The 24,009-nt window shown below is 41.9% G+C and overlaps 1 protein-coding gene across 23 annotated transcripts in view; it reads left to right on the top strand.

The window, feature by feature from the left end:
• Nucleotides 1-24,009, top strand: part of NRXN1 (neurexin 1) — a 1,212,452-nt gene that overhangs the window by 414,527 nt on the left and 773,916 nt on the right. The window lies entirely within an intron of this gene.

The following is a 24,009-nucleotide window of genomic DNA, read 5'->3' as shown; positions in this document are numbered from 1 at the left end:
GAGAGAGAGAGAGAGAGAGATTCAGTTATAGTATAACAGGAACTTAAGCTTTTAGTGTTGGAAATAATGTTCTTTATCAGATAAATGAACTATTTAACTATATTTTTTCATATCAACTAATATAATACATTAGTTTTTAACGATAGTCATATCCCTTTGTTCTCTCAATTACATCTGTTTGCTAGTAATAGCATGTGACTCAAGAAGCAGTTTGAAATAACTTTTATGCTTCCCTGATGATTTATGTTCTATCTTTTTCCCCAATGCTAAAATGAGGAAGAGATTAAGTTTGAAAACAGTATTCTAATTTTGAAAATAATAAAGTCAGATTTTCTTTCAAACACTTTGGGATCTGTATAAAATAAAGCATGGGGGGATGTTTTTGGATTGTTTGGTTATTTTGTATCAGCAATAAACTTGCTCACATGGAGTATCATGTGTAGTGTGATTGAGGTCCATGGGACTACCTGTGGAATGAGGGCATTAGTAAATGTGAATAAAGGTATCACAATCACACCCTTAACTTGGGTTTAATTGTGGCTTTGCCACAAGCCCTGAGCCAGGAACCCCACATTGTTGCTCAATCGCTGGAACATACCAGGAAGCACCTCATAAGATGGAACATGATTTGGTCCATAGCTTGTGTTAGTCAGACACTTGTCATATAAATTACAGAAGGAACAAGGAAACACCCTTAGTTTTATTGTCATAGTACCTGGAAAAGTGATTGTAACCTCAGAATTGTGCATACTCAAATAGGCAGGAAAACAGTGTGTTCATTTTCTTGGAGTAGTGCTTTGATTTATGGAAAACTATTCTGTTTCTTGGGGGGACAATTAATACCAGTAGTTTGTTAACTGTTTGTTTGCCTGGCATTTTCAGAAGAATACTGTGACAAAGTTCCTCCTCTATCTTGCTGGGTCCTGCACTTATTGGTAGATTTTCTTGCCTCAGAGATTCACCATGTGGGTTGTGGAACAGCCCAGAGACCTTCCCCTCTGGAAGAACCCACAGTCCAGGTCAATTGGGAGGTTTGGGGGGAACCCAGGCCCGCCCTCTACTCTGGGTTCCAGCCCAGGGCCCTGTGGACTGCAGCTGTCTATAGTGCCTCCTGTAACAGCTGCATGACAGCTACAACTCCCTGGGCTACTTCCCCATGGCCTCCTCCAAACACCTTCCTTATTCTCACCACAGGACCTTCCTCCTGGTGTCTGATAACACTTGTGCTCCTCAGTGCTCCAGCAGCACACCCTCTCACTCTCCACTCCTTCTTGCTCCCAGCTCCTCACACTCGCACCACAAACTGAAGTGAGCTCCTTTTAAAACCCAGGTGCCCTGATTAGCCTGCCATAATTGATTCTAGCAGCTTCTTCTTAATTGGCTCCAGGTGTCCTAATTAGCCTGCCTATCTTAACTGGTTCTAGCAGGTTCCTGATTACTCTAGTGCAGTCCCTGCTCTGGTAACTCAGGGAACAGAAAACTACTCATCCAGTGACCAGTATATTTGCCCTCTACCAGACTCCTGTACCCCACTGGCCTGGGTCTATCAGAGTACATGGAGTCTGTGTGCAGCTTTCCAGTTATAACAGAATCTTGAAGGATCATGTCAGGGTCATTTTGTACCTGAACCTGAACATCTGGGGTTTTACCTGCTCCAATGCCCATTGAAGCCATTGAAGGCCTTAGATTGGGCCTTTGGTAAAGTGTATGGCTCCTTAGTTGACCAAACTGCTATAGAATCATAGAATATTAGGATTGCAAGAGACCTCAGGAGGTTATCTAGTCCAATCCCCTGCTCAAAGCAGGAGCAACACCAACTGAATTATCCCAGTCAAGCCAGGCCTTAAAAACCTCTAAGGATGGAGGTTCAACCACCTCCCTAGGTAACCCATTCCAGTGCTTCATCACTCTCCTAGTGAAATAGTGTTATCTAATATCCAACGTAGACCTCCCCCACTGCAACTTGAGACCATTGCTCCTTGTTCTGTCATCTGCCACCACTGATAACAGCCGAGCTCCATCCTCTTTAGAACTCCCCTTCAGGTAGTTGAAGGCTGCTATCAAATCCCCCCTCACTCTTCTCTTCTGCAAACTAAATAGCCCCAGTTCTCTCAGCCTCTCTTCATAAGTCATGTGCCCCAGCCCCCTGATCATTTTCGTTGCCCTCCGCTGTACTCTCTCCAATTTGTCCACATCCTTTCTATAGTGGGGGGACCAAAACTGGACGCAGTTCTCCAGGTGTGGCCTCACCAGTGCCAAATAGAGGGGAATAATCACTTCCCTCAATCTGCTGGCAATGCTCCTACTAATACAGCCCAATATACCATTGGCCTTCTTGGCAATGAGGGCACACTGCTGACTCATATCCACTTTCTCACCCACTGTAATCCCCAGGTCCTTTTCTACAGAACTACTGCTTAGCAGTCTCCAGCCTGTAGCAGTGCATGGGATTCTTCCTTCCTAAGTGCAGGACTCTGCACTTGTCCTTGTTGATCCTCATCAGATTTCTTTTGGCCCAGTCCTCCAATTTGTCTAGGGCACTCTGGACCCTGTCGTTACCCTCTAGCATATCTACCTCTCCCCCCCAGCTTAGTGTCATCTGCAAACTTGCTGAGGGTGCAATTAGTCCCAGCATCCAGATCATTAATAAAGATATTGAACAAAACAGGCCCCAGGACTGACACCTGTGGCACTCCACTTGATACTGGATGCCAAGTAGACATTGAGACATTGATCACTACCCATTGAGCCCAACAATCTAGCCAGCTTTTTATCCACCTTATAGTCCATTCATCCAAACCATACTTTTTAAACTTGCTGTCTAGAATACTGTGGGAGACTGTATCAAAAGTTTTGCTAAAGTCAAGATATATCACATCCACCGCTTTCCCCATATCCACAGAGCCAGTTATCTCATCATAGAAGGCAATCAGGTTGGTCAGGCATGACTTGCCCTTGGTGAATCCATGTTGACTGTTCCTGATCACCTTCCTCTCCTCTAAGTGCTTCAAAATTGATTCCTTGAGGACCTGCTCCATGATTTTGCTGGGGACTGAAGTGAGGTTGACTGGTCTGTAGTTCCCTGGGTTCTCTTTCTTCCCTTTTTTAAATTTGGGCACTATATTTGCCTTTTTCCAATCATCCAGGACCTCCCCCGATCGCCACGAATTTTCAAAGATAATGGCCAATGGCTCTGCAATCACATCAGCCAACTCCCTCAGCACCCTTGGATGCATTAGATCTGGAGCCATGGTCTTGTGCACGTCCAGCTTTTCTAAATAGTCCTTAACCTGGTCTTTCACAACTATCTGTGAAGTGCTATGCTTGTTTTGAAGCATATGGCTAAAACCCTTACTTGAGTTTTTAGGAACATCTAATGCAAATCAGACAAATTGCTTGATGAATACTTACGGATATGTATGTTTTGTGTTTGAAATTATTTTCTTGACTTAAAAAGAAAAACCTTTAAAATGATGAGTTGAACTTTCCTGTCATACTATCTGAAGTAATTATATGAAGGATATTATCATTATAAAGTGAACTGCTCATGTAAGACTTTCCAATTTTCTTGTTAATGACACATAGCTATCCATAGACAAAAGTCTATGTACTGCATTTTGTTTATAGAACACTCACTAATAATTAATGCAAATAATAATAATAATCAAAGCAGAAGTGTCCACATAAACACCAACATACTTTACCCTTTTCCCTTAATTATAAGTATCATAACTGTTTTTCAAAGTATGTCCTGAGGCATGTCCTATTTCAGAAAATAACCCAATCTGTAATTAAATAATGGGAGGTGAAAATCAGTAAAGGAATTACATAATAAAACAATGTTATAAATGGCTTAAAACTGCTTTTCTAGAGTAATAGAATTCTTTGTCACTGAGCTGGTGCTTTCTTTTAAGTTAATATGTAATAAAAATACAACTATCATTTTATTTCTTTGAGTTGGGCAAGTGTTCACAAAAGTTCAAGATGGGACAGTTATCCTGCTGAGAATCAGTAAATGAGATATTTTAATAATTTGTGTGTGTATATATATATTTATGTATATATACATATGGGAAAATATTTTTCTATTTTTAAAAAAGGAAAATTAAATCCAACAAGGTGTGGCCCAGGATTCTGCATGTCTTGTACACCTAAAATGCCTATTGGAGTCAGTTGGAGATTTGAGTATACAAGGAATGCAGGATTCTGGGACCCGGGGTTTGTATAGAAAAGGTGAGGACATGTTTAGTGTCCTCACATGAAATAAAGAATGTAGTAGCAACAAAGGGCCCTATTGCAACCTTTGAGTAGAGACTATGGTTATCCAACATATCTGAGACCAAGGATGAGGAAGGAGCCAGTTTTGTCTCAGCAGAATTGTTTCCTGTTCCCTCATCCCCTCCATAGGGCCCTCAGTTTAGGGTTTGCCCATGGGGAGAGCTGGGGGTGGGGTTAGAGACAGCTGGAGAAACAATATTATCTCCATCAGTTCCACTGAATTTTTGAATAAGGTAATCTATCTGTTGTGTGTAGACAGAGAACGTTAGCCTTAGGGTTGTCAATCTGCTATCTTTCATGAGCACTTTAATAGAAAAGTATAATTGACTTCTCGCAGTACCAATATAAGTTATTTGCACCTCTGACATGCTTGAGCTTATATTAGGCTTGTCAGGGGTGGGGATGGAGTGGAGTTGGGGTGGGGCAAGGGGGCGGGGAAAGGGGCGGGGGACACGGGTACCCACCAGTGCTGGAGAAAGTTGGCGCCTATGGTCAGAGTACTTAAAGGGGCAATGCACGTCTCCCCCACACACGGTGTGTGTCTCTGTCTCTCCCTTCCATGCTGTCTCCCCTTCCTCCATTCCTGCTGCCTTGTAGAGTGTCAGGCTACATTAACAACAATGTGTTAACTCTTGAGGGCTCACCTGAGTGCTAATTCATCATTTAGCAGTAAGGTATTCCCTGAGAAATATCCCACCCTCTGACTTCACCACCTCAACCAAGCTTCACAATCATCATCACTATGTACCAGTTTTAAATTGTTTGTTTAAAACTTATACTCTCTCTCTCTCTCTCTCTCTCTCTCTGTGTGTGTGTGTGTGTGTGTGTGTGTGTGTATAGTCTTTTGTCTGGTGAAAAGAAATTCCCTGGAACCTATCCCCCACCACCTATTTACATTAATTCTTATGGGGAAATTGGATTCACTTAACATCATTTTGCTTAAAGTCACATTTTTCAGGAACATAACTATAACATTAAGTGAGGAGTGACTGTATTAATAAATCAGCTGTTACAGCCTCAAAACTTGAGAATTTTAAAGCACCTTGAAAACTCTCTAGTACTTATTCAGCATAAAACAATAAAGTGGGAACTTGCATGACTCTAAAGACTGAGCAGATTCATTTACTTAGTGTATTTTAATGCTCTGAAGTTTGTATCATGTATGGTTTCTGTAACATGAGTTAACTACATACTTTTACTATGGAAAATAGGCAGTTCTTTGATATTAAAAAGATATCATGCCACTTTATTAAATGTTATATATACCAAAAATAGATTAGTTTATATAAACTACAGAACTGTCAAACTCCCTTCTGGCAAACAAGTGGTCCTCCAAATGTCTGATTTTTTTTTTAACTTAAGCGCACATTCAAGAATTAGATTTGCTTTGATTATATACCTTTGATTTATTATTCTATATCCACTTCAGATATGATTATATACCTTTGATTTATTATTTTATATCCATATTTTATATGCTTCTGTCTCTGTCTTAGGCTTTTTTTTAGTGCCCTTCTCAACACTATCTAAGCCCTGCAAAACTCATGCAATGTTTGTTTTTAATAAACACATGGCTCTATGGTAAATCACATAGTAATTCTTTGAGCTTTCATGTCCATCCCATATTGCTTAGCACAGTACCCTTGCAATCTAAAAGCCTGATGCAAAGTCCATTGAAGTGAATAGGAATATTTCCATTGACTTCAGTGAGCTTTGGATCAGGGCCTAAACACCAGAATTTATAAAGTGCTTAGTACCCGCCGTGCCTTGTAAGGCAGACCATATAAATGACTTTTTCTGTGGCTCATCCTGTTGGAAAGACAAAGCAACTCTGGTTTGGATAGCTCTAACAACAACTTACAGCTTAATAATTACATTAGCAGCAATTTCAGGTTCAATAAAATATTCATTATAATAAATAATGAAGTATGATTATCTTCAGTTTTACAAAAATACTTGATTTTAGAGGTTATGGAAACTCAGTAAAATTGAGGTTATTTTGTTAGATTATTACACCAAAACCCAACAGTACTGTTTTTCCTTTTTTTTTTTTTTTTTTGTTCTACAATTTCTCCAGGAAAACCTTATTTTGTTTCAGGAGGTTTCAACTGTGCAATATTGAGGATTGATATGGGAAATATGGGATTCTTTAATGTTAAAGATTTTGCTTCTTGCAGAAATTAGTCATGGACCTGTTCAGTAGGAGCTATTTCCAAATTTACTGATGAAATATCTTTGACAAAGATACCCGACATTCCTATGCTGCAGCTCTGTATTAGAGATGGCAAAATAATTAAAATCATTATATTTGAATAATCTCTTCTCATTGAGTGAAGAAATTTGCAAATAATTATTTTGTGGAATATATTTAAATCATCTGTTAAACTAGATGAATACTGAAAATAAAATCCAATGTTTTATTTGTCCACTGACAAGAAGAAAAAAAAACTCCTCAAGAAAATGACTGTTACTTGAGAAGCTTGAATCTGTATAATGTAGCATTATCTCAAACACCCATATTCCCTTTCCCAGGTTTTGCCATATTGCTGATACATTTCTTCATTTTTCAGATGGAGATTTTGGTTGAGGAAGCCTTCAGGTCAAAGTCTGATTATGCCAAAAATAAACATAGTATTTCTTCAAAAAGTTTACAGCAATGTGAGAGGCATAAGTGTAACCCTTCTGCCAGGGGGACCCAGCAGCAACTAGGGCTGGATTCAGTATCTAGGGGTTTCTTTTCAACAATACAACACAAAACCGTCTCGAGCCCCCACCCAGTGACCTGGGATGATTACACCCCCTCCTCCCCCCCCCCGGGGTGCCTCTAAGAGGCAATACTTCCCATTTCGCAAGCACAGAGTCTGAGTGTAGCAAAAACTTAATAAAAGGAGGGAAGTAATTCAGCAATAATTTGGGAAAACACTGCAACTAGGGTTCATAAACACAAACCATGAGCAAAAGACCCCCTTCCCCACCAAGTAAGTTGGTCAATGTCCTTTTCCCCTCGGGTTCTTAAGTCCAGCAACCCAAAAGTCCCTTTAATGTGCCCGTCCCTTCTCTGTACCCCACAGTTGCTGTCCTTGGCCAGTGCAGCCGCAGAGTTCAGAGGTTCATCCGCAGCATTCACCTCCCACCTTACATGCTCTACTGCTCGGGCACTCGCTTGTCACCCTAACGGCTGATTGTCGTGCCTCTGTGGGGCTCTGCTCTGGCCCTCTCCACCAGCCACCCTGCTGGCCACTTGCCACGCCTCTCCACCAGCTGCCTAGCTGGCCACTCATCAAGATGTCTTCAGAGTCCCCCCACTTAACACAGCTCTCCGTGATTTAAGCTGTTAGTGCAGGAGCCTCACTGCTGGTGCGCTCTGGGCAATCTCTTCAGTGATTTCAGCTCTGCAGTATGTAACAAAACTCTCAACTGAATCTGAATTAGCTCTTTTATTATAGCATGGAGAGAGGAATGGTCAAATGGTGCCTAGGTCCCTTAAACAGGGCCCACACCACTAGGTACAAGTACCTGTCCCCACCCCCTCTCAACTCATTGGTCTTTGGAACCCATGACCCCTGCCTAGTGAGTGCCGTTCAGTTGAGGGTGAGTCCCTCCATCGGGGTATGCCAGGTACAGTTCTGCTGCCCTCGGTTAACACAACAAGGATAACAATCCTTTATTATGCCTACCCCAATAACAAAGAGACTGGGGATCCAACCCCAACCCCAAGTGATCATTTGGGCAAGCAATCCCATCATGCTGAGCACTTAGGCAAGGTGAGTGTGTCCATGCAAACGAGATCAGCTTCTGAAGACTTTGTCCACAGCTCACCAGTAGATATCAGGGGAAAGCTCATTCAGACTCTTCTTACATAAGCAAAAGATGGAAAAGGCCAGTGCCCACTGAAGTAAAGAGCTGTACAGATGAAGCCATTTGTAGTGTGCAATAAGTGTTTTTTTAGTTTGGTCTACAAAACCTGTATTCCTGAATGCCGTCTATTGGCACCATAGCTATTAACTTATATTTACATATTTAACAGATAAAGAGCTATTTAGTAACAACTCCTGACCCATTTACATGTTAATTAGATTGCCCTAATGTAGTTTTTTGAAGTTCTGTACTAGCAGGGATATCCTAGCCTAGATGTGACTATTGAATAGAACTCATTTCATAGCGCTAGTGAGTTTATATATGTTTCCTTTGTGTTTTACGTTTTTCCATCTTGTGTTACTAGAATATCTCTAAATGAAGCTTCCTTTGCGGAGGGAGAAGAAAGAGAGGCTGCTTATCATGTTGCTGTAAAATCAGTTTGTTTTCTTTCACCACCTGCTGATTAGAGGTGAAAGAAAAATGCTGTGTTTCGGGTTGGTCTTGGAGATCTTCAATAAATGAAGGGCCCAATACTGTGTGGTTTTGAAGCCTTCCAGATCATTTTCAATAGGAGTTGAGGATTAGGACTTTGTATGAGGAGCTCAGTGCTCTGCCCTAAAGTCCTGAATCAAAGCCCATTGAAACCAATGGAAAGACTCTGATTTCAGTGGGCTCAAGTCCAAAAGACTGAATTCTGCTTCCATTGAATTCAGTGGTAAAAGTCCCACTAACTTTAATAGGAAGTGGATCAGATTTTAAGTGAGCAAATAGGAAATGTACCCTTCTCTGCACTACAAGATGTTAATTAATAAAACATGTTTACTGTCTGAGACCTTTGTGGTATAAATAGATCAGGTAACTTTTTTGTTTGCATGCAGACCTTATTATTCACAATATGTATCACTTTCAACGGGAGAGATTATATAGTAGGTTTATATACTAAGAGAGTATTCAGAATGAAAACATGTTGCATTTAATTATTGATATTCACATTATGTTGTTTTTTTATGCAGGTAATTACATTTAGTCACTAAAATACAACACTTTAGTTACTGCCATGCAATTTTAATGTTTTTTCAGTTTTGTAGGCAACAAGCCATAAATTCGAAAACAAATATGATATTACTGAGTATGACTTAATGTACTTTTTAATATTAGAGTATTCTGTGAGTCCATGTAGTATCAGCATATGGATGTGCATATATATGTCCTATAATTAGGGCTGTCAATCAATTAAAAAAATTAATCACAATTATTCGTGCAATTAATTGCACTGTTAAACAATAATACAATACCATTTATTTAAATATTTTTGGATGTTTTCTACATTTTTAAAATATAATTGATTTCAATTACAACACAGAATACACTGTTCACAGTGCTCACTTTATATTTATTTTTTCATTACAAATATTTGCACTGTAAAAAGCAAAAAAAAATAGGATATTTCAATTCACCTAATACAAGTTCTGTAGTGCAATCTCTTTATAATGGAAGTTAAACTTACAAATGTAGAATTATGTACAAAAAAAAAACTGAATTCAAAAATAAAACGATGTAAAACTTTAGATCCTACAAGTCCATTCAGTCCTACTTCAGCCAATCGCTGTGACAAACAAGTTTGATTACAATTTGCAGGAGATAATGCTGCTTGCTTCTTGTTTACAATGTCACCTGAAAGTGAGAACAGGCATTCTCATGACACTGTTGTAGCCGTCATTGTAAGATATTTACGTGCCAGATGCGCTAAAGATTCATATGTCTCTTTATGCTTCAACCATCATTCCAGGGGACATGAGTCCATGCTGATAACGGCTCTGCTCGATAATGATCCAAAGCAGAGCAGACCAACGCATGTTCATTTTCATCATCTGAGTCAGATGCCACCAGCAGAAGGTTGATTTTCTTTTTTGGTGGTTCGGGTTCTGTAGTTTCCGCATCTGAGTGTTGCTCTTTTAAGACATCTGAAAGCATGCTCCACACCTCATCCCTCTCAGATTTTGGAAGGCACTTCAGATTCTTAAACCTTGGATTGAATGCTGTATCTATCCTTAGGAATCTCACATTGGTACCTTCTTTGCGTTTTGTCAAATCTGCAGTGAAAGTGTTCTTAAAATGAACATGTGCTGGGTCATCATCCGAGACTGCTATAACATGAAATATATGGCAGAATGCAGGTAAAACAGAGCAGGAGACATACAATTCTCCCCCAGGGAGTTCAGTCACAAATTTCATTAACACATTATTTTTTAACGAGAATCATGAGTATGAAAGCATGTCCTATGGAATGGTGGCTGAAGCATGAAGGGGCATATGAATGTTTAGCAATTCTGGCACATAAATACCTTGCAATGCCGGCTACAAAAGTGCCATGCTCTCACTTTCAGGTGACATTGTAAATAAGAAGCAGTCACCAGTATCTCCCGTAAATGTAAACAAACTTGTTTGTCTTAGCAATTGGCTAAATAAGAAGTAGGACTCAGTGGACTTGTAGGTGCTAAAGTTTTACATTGTTTTGTTTTTGAGTGCAGTTATGTAACAAAAAATAAAATCTACATTTGTAAGTTACACTTTCAGGATAAAGAGATTGTACCACAGTACTTGTATGAGGTGAATTGAAAAATACTATTTTTTGTTTATCATTTTTACAGTGAAAATATATGTAATAAAAATAATATTATAAAGTAAGCACTGTACACTTTGTAATCTGTGTTGTAATCAAAATCAATATATTTGACAATGTAGAAAAATATCCAAAAATATTTAATATATCAGTTGGTATTTTATTGTTTAACAGTGCGATTAATTTTTTTAATTGCAGTTACTTTTTTTTAGTTAATTGCATGAGTTAACTGCGATTAATCGACAGCCCTACCTATAATATGGTAGTCTTTAATATTGTATGGGATCTAAACAAGTTTCTTGCCAGTCAAGAGTAAAACATGTTTCTTGTTGAGATTACTGAAGACTTATTTGAGTAAGAATTCACATTTTTCTTTCCTGCCACGGCCTTTCTTCTTTGTGATTCCGCCTGGCTTTGGCCACCATGTGTGGAATTCCTTAGAAAGAAGTCACTTAGTAGGCCAAATTCTGCACACAGCCACCTGGTAGAAAACTTGTGGGAGCAGCACTGGAAGTACAGAACATAAATCGCTGGCCATAATTTGCTATCTCCCAATACCTCAAAGACTCTTCTCTTGAGAATCACAAAACAGACTGTGTGTTTTTATGTACACCCCTTAAACTGCAAGTGGTCAGCATACAGTTTTGTCTTGCATTTGCATGGATTTGTGGGCTCCTTTTGCACTGTATATGTGTGATTATGACACTAACCAGAATATGGTCCAATGGCTACACTTTGATGCAGATGCACTGGAGCAGGGGTTCTCAAACTGGAGGTTGGGACCCCTCAGGGGGTTGCGAGGTTATTACATGGGGGAGTCGCGAGCTGTCAACCTCCACCCCAACCCTGTTTTGCCTCCAGCATTTATAATGGTGTTAAATATATAAAAAATGTTTTTAATTTATAAGGGGGGGTCAGACTCAGAGACTTGCTATGTAAAAGGGGTCACTAGTAAAAAAGTTTGAGAGCCACTGCGCTGTAGATTCACTGAACAGAAATTGTTAAGTAAAAGGACTCTGTGTTCATGGGCATGTTTGTTGTAGTTTTTTTCCATGTAAGCATTTGTTTCATAAAACCTAAGTGTAATATAGCTATAAACCCAGGACCCTGTTGTTGATTCCGCAAAGTCCGCTTTGCCTAGGGTTACTATATTTAAAAATTAAAAAAAGAGGACACTCCACGGGGGTCTGGCCCCGCCCCTTCTTCCCCTCTTCCCTGCCCCAACTCCACCCCCTCCCCTGAGCGCCCCGCATTCCCCCTCCTCCCTCCCAGCCACCCGAAACAGCTGCCCGAGCGCTACTGGCTTCACGGTTTGCCGGGCAGCCCCCAGACCTCCAGACCCTGCGCCCCTGGCTGGACGCTTCCCCTCCTGGGCTCCGGCTGCGCTGGGGAAGCACCTGGCCAGGGGCTCAGGGTCTGGAGGTCTGGGGGCTGCCTGGCAAACCGCGAAGCCGGTAGCGCTCGGGCAGTTCGGCTCTTCAGCTACACAAGGCTGAGGTGTCTGGGGGGAGCAGCAGCAACCGCCACCGCGGGGGAATCCACCTGCAGCTCGCAGCCTGCTGGAGCCGCTCTAAGGTAAGCAGGGGACTAATATTTTCCCAGACATGTTCGGTTTTTTGGCAATTCCCCCCAGACGGGGATTTGAGGACCAAAAAGCCGGACATGTCCGGGAAAATCCGGACGTATGGTAACCCTAGCTTTGCCCTATGGTGACCTCCAGAAGAAATACTCCACTTTGAAGCTTCCAACCCCGTCTCTTAAATATTAAACACAAAATTCAGATTTGTGTGCTCACTACAACTGTAATAGCTGCTGTGAAAGGGGGGTTGCGAGAGTCAGAAGGGTTGCTTCTATGTTTGCAGTTGAAGATGGACTGGAGTAGCACTAAAAGTTTAATTTCACTCCAGGAAAGAGTCTGTGAAACTGCCAAAGCCACATGATATGATATCTGAGTTGCCAGTTACCCTCCGACTCCTTTGTTTGCTAACCTTCCAATACTCTTTCAGCCAGCCCTTAATTGGTAAAACAGCGAATTGCAAATGAAACCAATAAAGCAGAACCTGTGGGCTTGATTAAGATTTCATACCAGTGTAAATCAGTATGTAAAGGACTGTTGACCCTTACTAAAACTCAGTGGGTGTGTTTTGGTTGGCTAGCTCCCAGTACCAAAAAGAAAGGGGAAGGGTCGAAGGGAAATCAGGACCCTGAGACCGACAGTCCCCAGGAACAATGGGGAGAGGCCAGTGCTCCAGGTCAGCCGAATTGACAGGTCAGGCAGGCTAATCAGGGAGTCAGGAGACCAGGGGGTCCCATCCACCGTGTGAGCTGAAATTGCCTGTGTCAGAAAGAGTGGGGTAAAGCTAAGGAGAAAGCAGGGGACCAAGCTAAGCTGGGGAGCAGAGTTACAGAAGCAGCCCACAGAGCAGACCTGTGCTGGGAGGAGAGCGGCAGGAATCAGAGCCACAGGGACCAGAGAAGCAGTCCAGGGAGCTGGAGGCAGAGCAGCACCAGTGCTGAGGCAGAGTGGAGCTGAGGCAGAGTGGAGCTGTGGCAGTCCGGAGCCAGGTGCAGTGAGCAGCTGGAGAGAGCGAGGAGAGACCCTGGGCAGCAGGCCCAGTGCAGGGAGACACCCCTAGCCAAGATGACTTTCAGGCCAGTCTTGGAGGGGGATCATAACCCCGATGGAGCGGGCACGACACTGGGAAGGAGGGTCCTAGAGCCTGAGGGTGTGTGGCCACCCCCAGAGCAAGTGTCTGACCTGCAGCATCCCTGCACCACTGCCAGAGCCTGAGAAGGAGGCCTGGACTTGTGAGAAACAGACTGAACTTCCCTTACATTCCAGAGACGCTGGTTGTGATGTCCCCGTGCCGCAGAGCGGGGTTATGTGTTTTCCTTTAACCTTTCCCATTTTTTCCTTATTTTTTAAATTTGATTGCTGTTTAATAGATTGTATTTCCTTTGAACTCTATGTAACGATCAGTGGGTCAGGGAAGCATCCAGTGCAGAGAGAGCACCACAGAGTGGGGACACCCTAGACCCTGACCTAAGTGACCACAACAAGGTTGGGGGTCAAGCCCCACAGGAATCCTGGACCCAGCCTTGTTGGGGTTACTAGGACTCTGCCACACAGGAGAGTGGAAGGGGAATCCTTGAGGTCAGGCAGGCTCCTGGGTAAAGGAAGTGGGAGCGAGGACTCAGATCCTTTCCCTAGCCCATTTCATCGGGGTAGTGCGTAAGCCAGGAAAGTTCCCCACAATAGCAGGACCATTGCCCCGCTTACAAGTAGTAACTCAATCCAAGTCAGTGTGCCAGTAGTCACACAATGGGTGTAAGCCCCTGGTTTTTTGTTTGTTTGTTTGTTTACAATTAAATACATGTATATACCGAAACGTAAAACCCATCATATTTCCCTTATGCCTCTCACTAAGGGTTTGGTTTAGTTAAACTCCTGAGGTGGTTGCTTTCTGAGGCACAGCAGACAATTTAATAAGCCTTTTTTGTTGTTGTTTAAGAAAGGAAAGTAGCTAGTTCACTCCTTTGAAATGTTGGTCCCCAGCTAACAGATCTGTCATCTTGTCAAAGAGAGGAGTGTCTGTCAGAAAGCATCTCCCTCATGCCCCTGTTGCTATTTGGAAATTTCAAGGCCATGTTAAGGTTCATATTTTTCTCCCTCTTTCTGCAAAGCCTTTATTATATACTTTAATTTAATGTTGCATAATTTTTGTTCATTTTCCCCCACTTTGGTTTAGTATTTATTTTCTATAACCAACATTTTCGTTGTAAGGTCAGTCTTTGAGCAGGGGATTGGACTAGATGACCTCCTGAGGTCTCTTCCAACCCTGATATTCTATGATTCTATTACCTACTGTATGTTTAAGAAAAACAACATCAATGTATTCAATTTTTATGAAAAAGAAATGTATTTCACACATCAAGGCAATTCATTAATGATCTGTTAACAAATATGGAATCCTATTCTGGTCCATGCTTTAAGAAACATGAAATAGCACAAGAGGCAGAGTTAGTTAGGTTTGCAAACAATTTTTGCTATCATATACTTAATTATTTTCCCGAAATGTATGTATCAGAACATTCCTATTACATCAATGAAAGCCAACATAAATCAGCTACCGGGTCAGGTTCAGTCCTGCCTTATTTGGGTCATCGTCTGGCATAAAGCAGGTTACAGAGCCCCTTTCAGCAAAAATCTTCATTGGTAGAGATATTGTTTAGTGCTGCCTTCAAATGAAATCTACCCTAACTAGTAATGGAATGGGTTACCTAGGGAGGTTGTGGAATCTCCTTCCTTAGAGGTTTTTACGGTCAGGCATGAGAAAGCCCTGGCTGGGATGATTTAGTTGGGGATTGGTCCTGCTTTGAGCAGGGGGTTGGACTAGATGACCTCCTGAGGTCTCTTCCAACCCTGATATTCTATGATTCTATGATTCTGTTGGAACCCCTGTGGGGAGTGCAGCAGTGTAAACAGGCATAGCAGCTCTCACTGTTACAGATGGTGTAATTTGCTAGGCTAGAGGACAGAAGTCCATCCTGCTGGTTACTACCAAAACCAGAAAGACTTAAGCTTTAATCCATTAGAGGCTGTTTAGGTATCTGAGGCAAAAAAATCTGTTTGGGGATTGGTCCTGCTTTGAGCTGGGGTTTGGACTAGATGACCTCCTGAGGTTCCTTCCAACCCTGATATTTGTTCTTTTTTACTTAAAGGTGTGAAGGTCTACAACTGTAATGCCATTTAGCAGCTGTCACATCATTATTCTTGTAGCAACTGTTTCCAAAAATATGCAATTTATTTTGTAATTAAGCCTAACTGATGTTGACACACATTTTTGCTTCACACAGGAACATAAAATATTCATGGCATTTACTTGTAAATTTGGAGCTATGAGTAGAGTTATATTCTAGGTTTATGACCTTATAACTGGAACACCAAGCCCAGTGACCAAGAAAATTTGGGTGCCCCAAGGAAAGATCTGGGAAATTGACTTTACACCATTGTATTGTGGCTTGCATTTCCCACATTCAGGAAAATTAGATGATGGATGTTAAGACACTGACATTGCTTCATCCTCCATATAATGCATATTCATCACTGGCTCACAATGCAATGTTATTGCGTGTTAATGCTGAAATTAGTTGTGATGACAAAACATGCAAAACTTGATCTGACCTTACTGTACTAAATGTCACTGCTGGATTAGGCGCCTGATAGCTCAACAGGTAACTCAGCCCAGCCATTGAGGATTTCTATTTTGTTATATTTTTAAGGTATGGTGGGATAAAAGAAGGGCTCCCTAGCTCTGTAATATACAAGAGCTTGTTGAGAGATAGTGTCTGTCTTTGTGTATTGACTTCTGAGATGATTTTAGTTTAGTTTTTGTTATATTTGCTAGGCCAGCAGGGAGAAAAATGTCAAAGAGCTGAAGTATTTTGACCTGAAAGAGTTCTGCCTCCTAAACTTAATTTCAGTTCTCTCATCTATGTGACTCTCATCTCATATTACCTGTAGTGGAAATGTTTGAGATTTCTAACTCACAATGGTATATGAGATTAATTGATCACTAGTACACTTACATCCAACAAAACAAACTTTAAAAAAAAGCAACTACCAAAAAACCCCCCCAGCCCCACATTAATTGCTTTTGATTCAGAACACATACAAAGGACAACATGGTATGTACTTTGTTACATGGAGGGAGGAATCGTGATATTCCTGTAAAGCTGTATGTATTAGTGCAGTTGAACAAAGATCATTAAGCCTATCTATTGTTAATGTCTGATCATTCATGTCATTACTCGGAGGTGCTGCAGAACTCATTATAGAAAACTCAAGGAATGGGAACAAATTCAAAAACCAAAACTGAATTTTGTTGAGTGCATAATCCATTGTTGTATTGATTGAGGAAAAAGCTACACAAGAATAAGAATTCAGAGAATTACCTTCAGAGATTTTACTGAAAGGTCATCTGATGGGACACATTAAATAGATGTTTGTCAGTCATGGCTGCACTGATTTGATCTTTCCAATAACAATTCAAGCTGCTTTTTCCAATAACAAGGTGTAGAGTTGTTGATTTGGCTTTTTATTTTCTTCCTCAAGGAAAATGTCATTAAATTAAAATTTAGTCTTGTATGTTTAAAGAAGGGCATGATAGACACAAAAACCGTTAATCTTATTAAAACCTTTTTCAAATCTGTGTAAACTGTGGATCTCTTTACAGTATTAGATTATAAAAATATTTTCAGCATTACAAGTTCAAATGAATACCCTTACATTTTTCTGCATGCCTTTGTGTGTGTGTGTGTGTAAAATATATTATACCATTTGATAGAAGTAGTTTGCAGTGAATAGGGTGGACCCATACTGTACTGTATGCCTTGCAAGTTTACATCTTATCAAATATGTAGTGTTTATTAAGGCATTAATCATATGGTATAGGTATGACACAAGTTGATGTGTGGGGAACTTCTCTCTTAAAAATATTTGTAGAGATTTCTTATTATGGTTCTGTTCTAAACACAGACTTCCATAAATCTGTACCAAACAAATTTGTTTGAACATTTTAGTCCTTTACTAAATATTTATTAAATGGGATCTATAGCATTCATAAAATCTACTTCCTAATGCAATAAAACCTCAGCAAACGCAGTATTTTAAATTTCTTTGTGCAGAACGAGCCATATTCTCCCAGCCTCACCCACTCACTGAAGCATGTGAAGCCTCCAATACATACTGCTACCCAGGACTGGCTTCAGGGTTTTTGCCGCCCCAAGTGGCGAAAAAAAAAAGAAAAGAAAAAAGCCGCGATCGCAATTGCTATCGGTGGTACTCCGACGGCAGCTCCATCATGGCGCTTTCTTCTTCGGTGGGAATTCGGCGGCAGGTGCTTCTGTCCGAGAGGGACCTACCGCCAAATTGCCGCCGAACAGCCCAACGTGCTGTCCTTTCCCTGCTTGCTGGACTGGTGCCTGGAGCCAGCCCTGCTTCTACCAGTGTAATGTTGTACTCTGCCTCCAGGATTGTGATTTAAATCCAAATTTTTTAAGCCCTGAAAACCAGTACAGCAAATTCTGGATATCTTAGTGTATGGTGTAGCAAGTCTCTTCTTATCACCTGTTTCTGACACACTAGGCTGGGTGTGGGCAGACTTAGGCCTAGTCTTCACTTACCGGCTGGTCCGGCGGCACGCCATCGATGTTCTGTGATCGATTTATCGCGTCTGGTTAAGACGCGATAAATCGATCCCGGATCGATCCCAGAAGTGCTCACAGTCGGCGCCGGTACTCCAGCTCGCCGAGAGGAGTACGCGGCGTCGACGGGGGGAGACTTCCTGCCGCGTCTGGACCGTGGTAAGTCTGGACTAAGGTACTTCGAATTCAGCTACGTTATTAACGTAGCTGAATTTGCGTACCTTAGTCCGAAGTCCGGACTAAGTGGGGACCAGGCCTTAGTATGTGCTGTACTTTGGGCTATGCCAGAGATTAGAGGAATTAGTCAAAGAGGTACAAAAGGACAAATTTTCCCTTCAGTTACTCCTATGAAGCCCCTCCACATTGAAACTCTAGGCGTATCTGAAGGCAAAATGTGTCCTCCACTGGGTGACATAAGTACAACTCCCACTGAAGTAATTTCACTTGTTCAACTAGTAGGAGTTGCAGTTGTATAACTGAAGGAAAAATTGAGCTCAAAGGTGAGGTTGAAAGAGATGCTGTGCTAGATGTTAGACCTGTAAAGCTCATTGTGGCCAAAATGTGTTCATTTGTTAGTAGCTATACGGACTTAAATATATTTTGTCATAGGTGAAATCCACCTAGGTGAATGTTTCAATACAAGTAAATAAAATAAATGAAATAAATAAATTAAAGGAAAAGGTGAATGATGTAGAAACTTAGTACTGTAAAGTAATAAATGGAAACTTCTGATAATTATGTAAAATATATAGTAAAAGAATATGTTCATCTTATATCCACATCTGTGCATGGGATCAATTTATCTGCCAGTCTGAGCACTATAAGCACAACTTTATGAAACATGTCAACAGATGTATACATATGAGACAGGTAGTCTTTGTAAAATCTGCCCTGATTGTATCTGGTCCCATACACCTTACCCATGAGATTCCCTGGAATCTGAAGAGAAACAATAATGTTGCTGTCCCCAGTTCTCTCAGGCTGATGTTCTTGGCACAAAGTCTGCATCCATAGAGCTGATGGCAGGTCCAGTTGTGATAAGGCCCTCCTTGTCAGGTGATCGTTCCCATTCGTACTGACCATCAGCCCCTGCCCATGATTTGTGCTTCCTCTATGGATGTATTAACTCTGGGCTTTATAGCTCTGCTCTTTTTTTTTTTGTTAACAAAACCACCCATTTCATGATGCATTTCTCCTGCCCTTTGTTTATCAGTGAATGCCGGGCATAGGAAGCAACCAGTGTGACAAATGCAATCAAATGATATCTGTCTGAAATGGAGGAAATATTATGCCCAGTTTGGAAGTTCATACTACGTAGATCTGACTATATTTGAGAGAGGCACTGTATGAAGGCAAAATTAGCCTTGAAGAGGATTCTGCTGTGTGCACAATAACCAGAAATATGCATGAGCTTCAGATGGATCCTCATGCCCTTACTCATGTCCTTGTAGGACTTGTCCATCATCACAATGGATTTGGTTCACCTCCTTATTTCTGCAGACAATGACCAATAAATAACAAAACTTTGCTTCTTCCTTGATCTATACAGTGAGACAATGGGTCTGTATCACCCACACTGGGATAGGAAATGAGCCAAACCTACCTATCTTTTATAGTTGCTATTACTGTAGTATCTGAGCACCTCACAATCTGTAATGTAGTTATCCTCTTGACGCCAACGTTCGGTAGGCAAGTAGTACAGATGGGGAACTGATGCACAGAGAGACTAAGGGCTAGAATTACAAAGGGACTTAGATGCCTAACTGCCACTCCCAGTGCCTAAATCCCAGAATCAGGCCCCATTGGGATTCACACAGGCCATCCAGCAATTTCTGAACACCATAGGCGCATAAACTCACTTGGTGCCTACATTTTTGCAGTGTAAATTCCCACACTTCTACCTGTACATGTGTACAGTGCAGCCTCACACTGGGCAGCATGATGATTAAGAACCAGAGAGATGTACAAATGGGGGAAAGATTGGCATCTGTGGGCTCCGATCCAGTAAGTGTGCTCTGTGTTCACCTACCGGATCAGGCCCTATAGGTGAAATCACATAAAATTCCCCTCCCACCAAGGGAGGCGAGCTGTATGAGGATCTCCCTTATAATTTTTATTCCAGTATAATATAAGCGTACTCAGCAGGGATGTGGAAGACCGTCAGATCAATTCCCCCTTCCACCTGAGGAGAAAAAGGGATTTGAACAGAGATCTGCCACCTCTCACCTGGACAAAAGATGGGAACTGGGAGTCAGGGGAGTTCCCTAGCCACAGGGCTATAGGATATTCTGATGTGGGGCTCCCTTAGTCTCTCTGTTGAAGCTGTTCTGTTGTGAATAAATAATGAAAGAGTCATTGAGCCAGAGGTTGGGAGAAGGAGGGGAGAGCACTTGGAGGAGAGGAAGGTGATCAGGAACAGTCAACATGGATTCACCACGGCCAAGCCATGCCTGACCAATCTGACTGCCTTCTATGATGAGATAACTGGCTCTATGGATATGGGGAAAGCCGTGAATGTGATATATCTTTGACTTTAGCAAAACATTCAATATGGTCTCCCACAGTATTCTTGCTACCAAGTTAAAAAAGTATGGCTTGGATGAATGGACGATAAGGTGGGTGGAAAGCAGGCTAGATTGTCGGGCTCAACACGTAGTGATCAATGGCTCAATGTCTAGTTGGCAGCCGGTATCAAGTGAACTAACCCAGGAGTCAGTCCTGATGCCAGTTTTGTTCAATATCTTTATTAATGATCAGGATGATGGGATGGATTGCACCCTCAGCAAGTTCGGAGATGACACAAAGCTGGGGGGAGCGGTAGATATGCTGGAGAAAAGGGATAGGATCCAAAGTGACCTAGACAAATTGGAGGAAAAAGAAATCTCATGAGATTCAACAAGGACAAGTGCAGAGTCCTGCACTTAGGACAGAAGAATCCCATGCACCGCTACAGGCTGAGGACCGATTGGCTAAGCAGCAATTCTTCAGAAAAGGATCTGGGGATTACAGTGGACGAGAAGCTGGATATGAGTCAAGAGTATGTCCTTGTTGCTAAGAAGGCTAATGGCATATTGGGCTGCATTAGTAGAAGCATTGCCAGCAGATCGAAGGAAGTGATTATTCCCCTCTATTTGGCACTGGTGAGGCCACATTTGGAGTATTGCGTTCAGTTTTGGGGGCCCCCACTACAGAAAGGATGTGGACAAATTGGAGAGAGTCCAGCAGAGGGCAACGTAAATGATCAGGGGGATGGGGCACATGATTTACGAGGAGAGGCTGAGGGAACAGGGTTTATTTAGTCTGCAGAAGAGAAGAGTAAGGGGGGATTTGATAGCAGCCTTCAACTACCTGAAGGGGGGTTCCAAAGAGGATGGAGCTAAGCTGTTCTCAGTGGTGACAGATGACAGAACAAGGAGCAAAGGTCTCAAGTTGCGGGAGGGGGGGGGCGTCTAGGTTGGATATTAGATAAAACTATTTCACTAGGAAAGTGATGAAACACTGGAATGGGTTACCTAGGGAGGTGGTGGAATCTTCATCCTTAGAGGATTTTAAGACCCAGCTTGACAGATCCCTGGCTGGGATGATTTAGTTGGTGTTGGTCCTGCTTTGAACAGGGGGGTTGTACTAGATGACCTCCTGAGGTCTCTTCCAACTCTAATCTTCTATGATTCTATGAGAGCAGACATGAGGATAACTCTATAGCAGGGATTGTCAACCTTTGGCACACAGCCTATCAGGGTAATCCGCTGGTGGGCTGCGAGACATTTTGTTTATGTTGACCATCCGCAGGCACAGCCCCCTGCAGCTCCCAGTGACCACTGTTTGCTGTTCCTGGCCGAAGGGTGCCTACCCTTACTCTATAGCCTGGTGGTTCGAGCAGTCATCTGAATGTAGGGAGACCCATGATCCACTCCCCCTACTACAACTATTTTAATTATTTATTCACATTGAAATATCTTCAATAGGAGAGATGGAGGGACTTTACGTTAGAATATCCCATAGCTCAGTAGCGAGGGCACTCAGCTGAGATGTGGCAGATCCCTGTTCAAATCTCTTCTCACCCTCAGGTGGAGGAGGAAGTGAACTGGAGGTCTCCCATATCCTAGGTGAGAACTCTAGTCAGTGGCCTAAAAATGATTTGGGTCATCCTGCTGCAGTGGCAGCAAAAATGACATAGGCACCTAACACCAAAAAAGGGTTTGCAGTTGAGAATCCCCCCTGAAATGTGGCCACTCTAGCCCTAGGACCATGGTGCACTGTGGGAAAACTTTACTGCCCACCCTGTGTGTTACCAGGAATCAGCTCGCTTTGCAAAAGTCTTGATCGGTTCACTCTCCATTGCAAACCCAGAAGTCTCTCTGATAGTGTGCTTGCAGATCAGTGATCAGAAGAGGATGGATTAACAACACTTCCCTGAGCTGATGCTGTTCGCAAAGGGGGGTGACTTCCATTTTCAATAGAGTGGACTGCAGATTGTTGTGATAAAAGGACTAAGGAAGTTGTCCCACAGAATTCTGGGATATTTCTGGCTGACTTCCATGACCAGAGTCAAACGTGGTTGCATATACACTGGAAAACAATAGGGCTCAGACCCTTGGTCCTGTTTTAACTTGAACTTGAACCCTCCAACCCTGCAGGGACTTGGGACCATTGGTCTGAGCCCTGGATTAGCGTAATTGGAGTATATAGATGCAAGGGAGGGTTAGGCTTGAGCCCAGGCTCAAGCACAGCTTTACACTGTAGTACAGACATACTCTAAGAAGGGCATGGCTTAGGCCTTCTCCTCAACATCTCCCATTGGTTACCATAGGCAGGATCTTCCTAGTGTGCTGGGTTTTGTGAATCCCGTTTGGAGGTACCTACCTCTCCCTGTTCATTGTATAGAGAGCCGAGATGTCTAACTCAGGTTTTATCAATTCCAGCAATTTTTAGGTGCCTAAAAGTTAGGCCTAATTTACGTTGTTTGGCCTTTAATCACTCTGTGTTACAGGTGATATCTACAAAAGCGGGTGATACTTGCCCCACAGAGGTCTTGTGAAGCTAAGTTAATTAACCTTAATAAAGTTATTTGAGAACTCTGGATAGAAGGTTCTATATAGGTGCAAATATTATTGTTTTGTTTAGAAGCTGATAGGCCCTCAAAGTGAATAGTTGGTGTGCAGCCTCTGTGAGACCTCTCTTGAGAGCCACTCCCCTCCCCCAAATAATAGTAAATGATGATCATATCATCAACAGTGTTTATGTAATGGCAAAGTGGAAGATGGTGGTGAGAGTTTTAATTTGCATTGTATTACCCCCTGTGATTCAATTGGCCTTTCCTGGTATTGTAAGAGGTAGCCAAACCATCTGTTACGATAGCAGTGAAAGCATTTCCTTTGATTACTGCAGACTTTTTCCTTTAGAAAGTATGGTGTCCAATCCCAGGCAGGTTTTTTTTTTTTAAGTGAGATTTTTCTCCTGAGAGGGAAATTCTTCTTTTCTCCTCTGTATCATAAACCTAGCTTTTGAGATTCCTTCTCTAAAGGAATTTTGGAGTACAAATGACAATTTGTCATTGAAGTAAAAGGGGCTGGCTTGATATGGCAAACACTGTTAAACCTTCTGAACCTATTTTTCCACTGCATTGCAACTGGTACAAAGTGGATGTAAAATGTTACCATATTAGAATTCTGCTCTCATTTAGACAATGAGGTGTTTTACACCTACTTTGAACTAACTTTGAACAGGCGTAAATGACTTTACAGGGGGAAAGGGAGTAGAAAATCATAGCATGACATTCTGGCTCTAATTAAGTCCATGTCACAAGTCCCATTGATTTTAACAAAGCCAAGATCCCACCATAGTTTCTAGTAGAGTGAATGAATAGTACCTTGGAAGTGCAAGATATTTTTTCTCCAAGGTACTGTCTACACTGGGAAAATGCATTCTAGAAAACGTGTTCCCTAACATATCTTCACTAGCATGATGTTAAACACAATTTTGCCTTTAGTGTGAACAGGAAAAGTCACGTTTAAAAGCTTGGTACCTGGTTGTGGGGAGGGCCT

Source organism: Trachemys scripta, chromosome 3 (assembly GCF_013100865.1).
Source record: "Trachemys scripta elegans isolate TJP31775 chromosome 3, CAS_Tse_1.0, whole genome shotgun sequence".
Lineage (NCBI taxonomy): Eukaryota > Metazoa > Chordata > Testudines > Emydidae > Trachemys > Trachemys scripta.
This window is presented reverse-complemented; position numbering and strand designations above follow the sequence as displayed.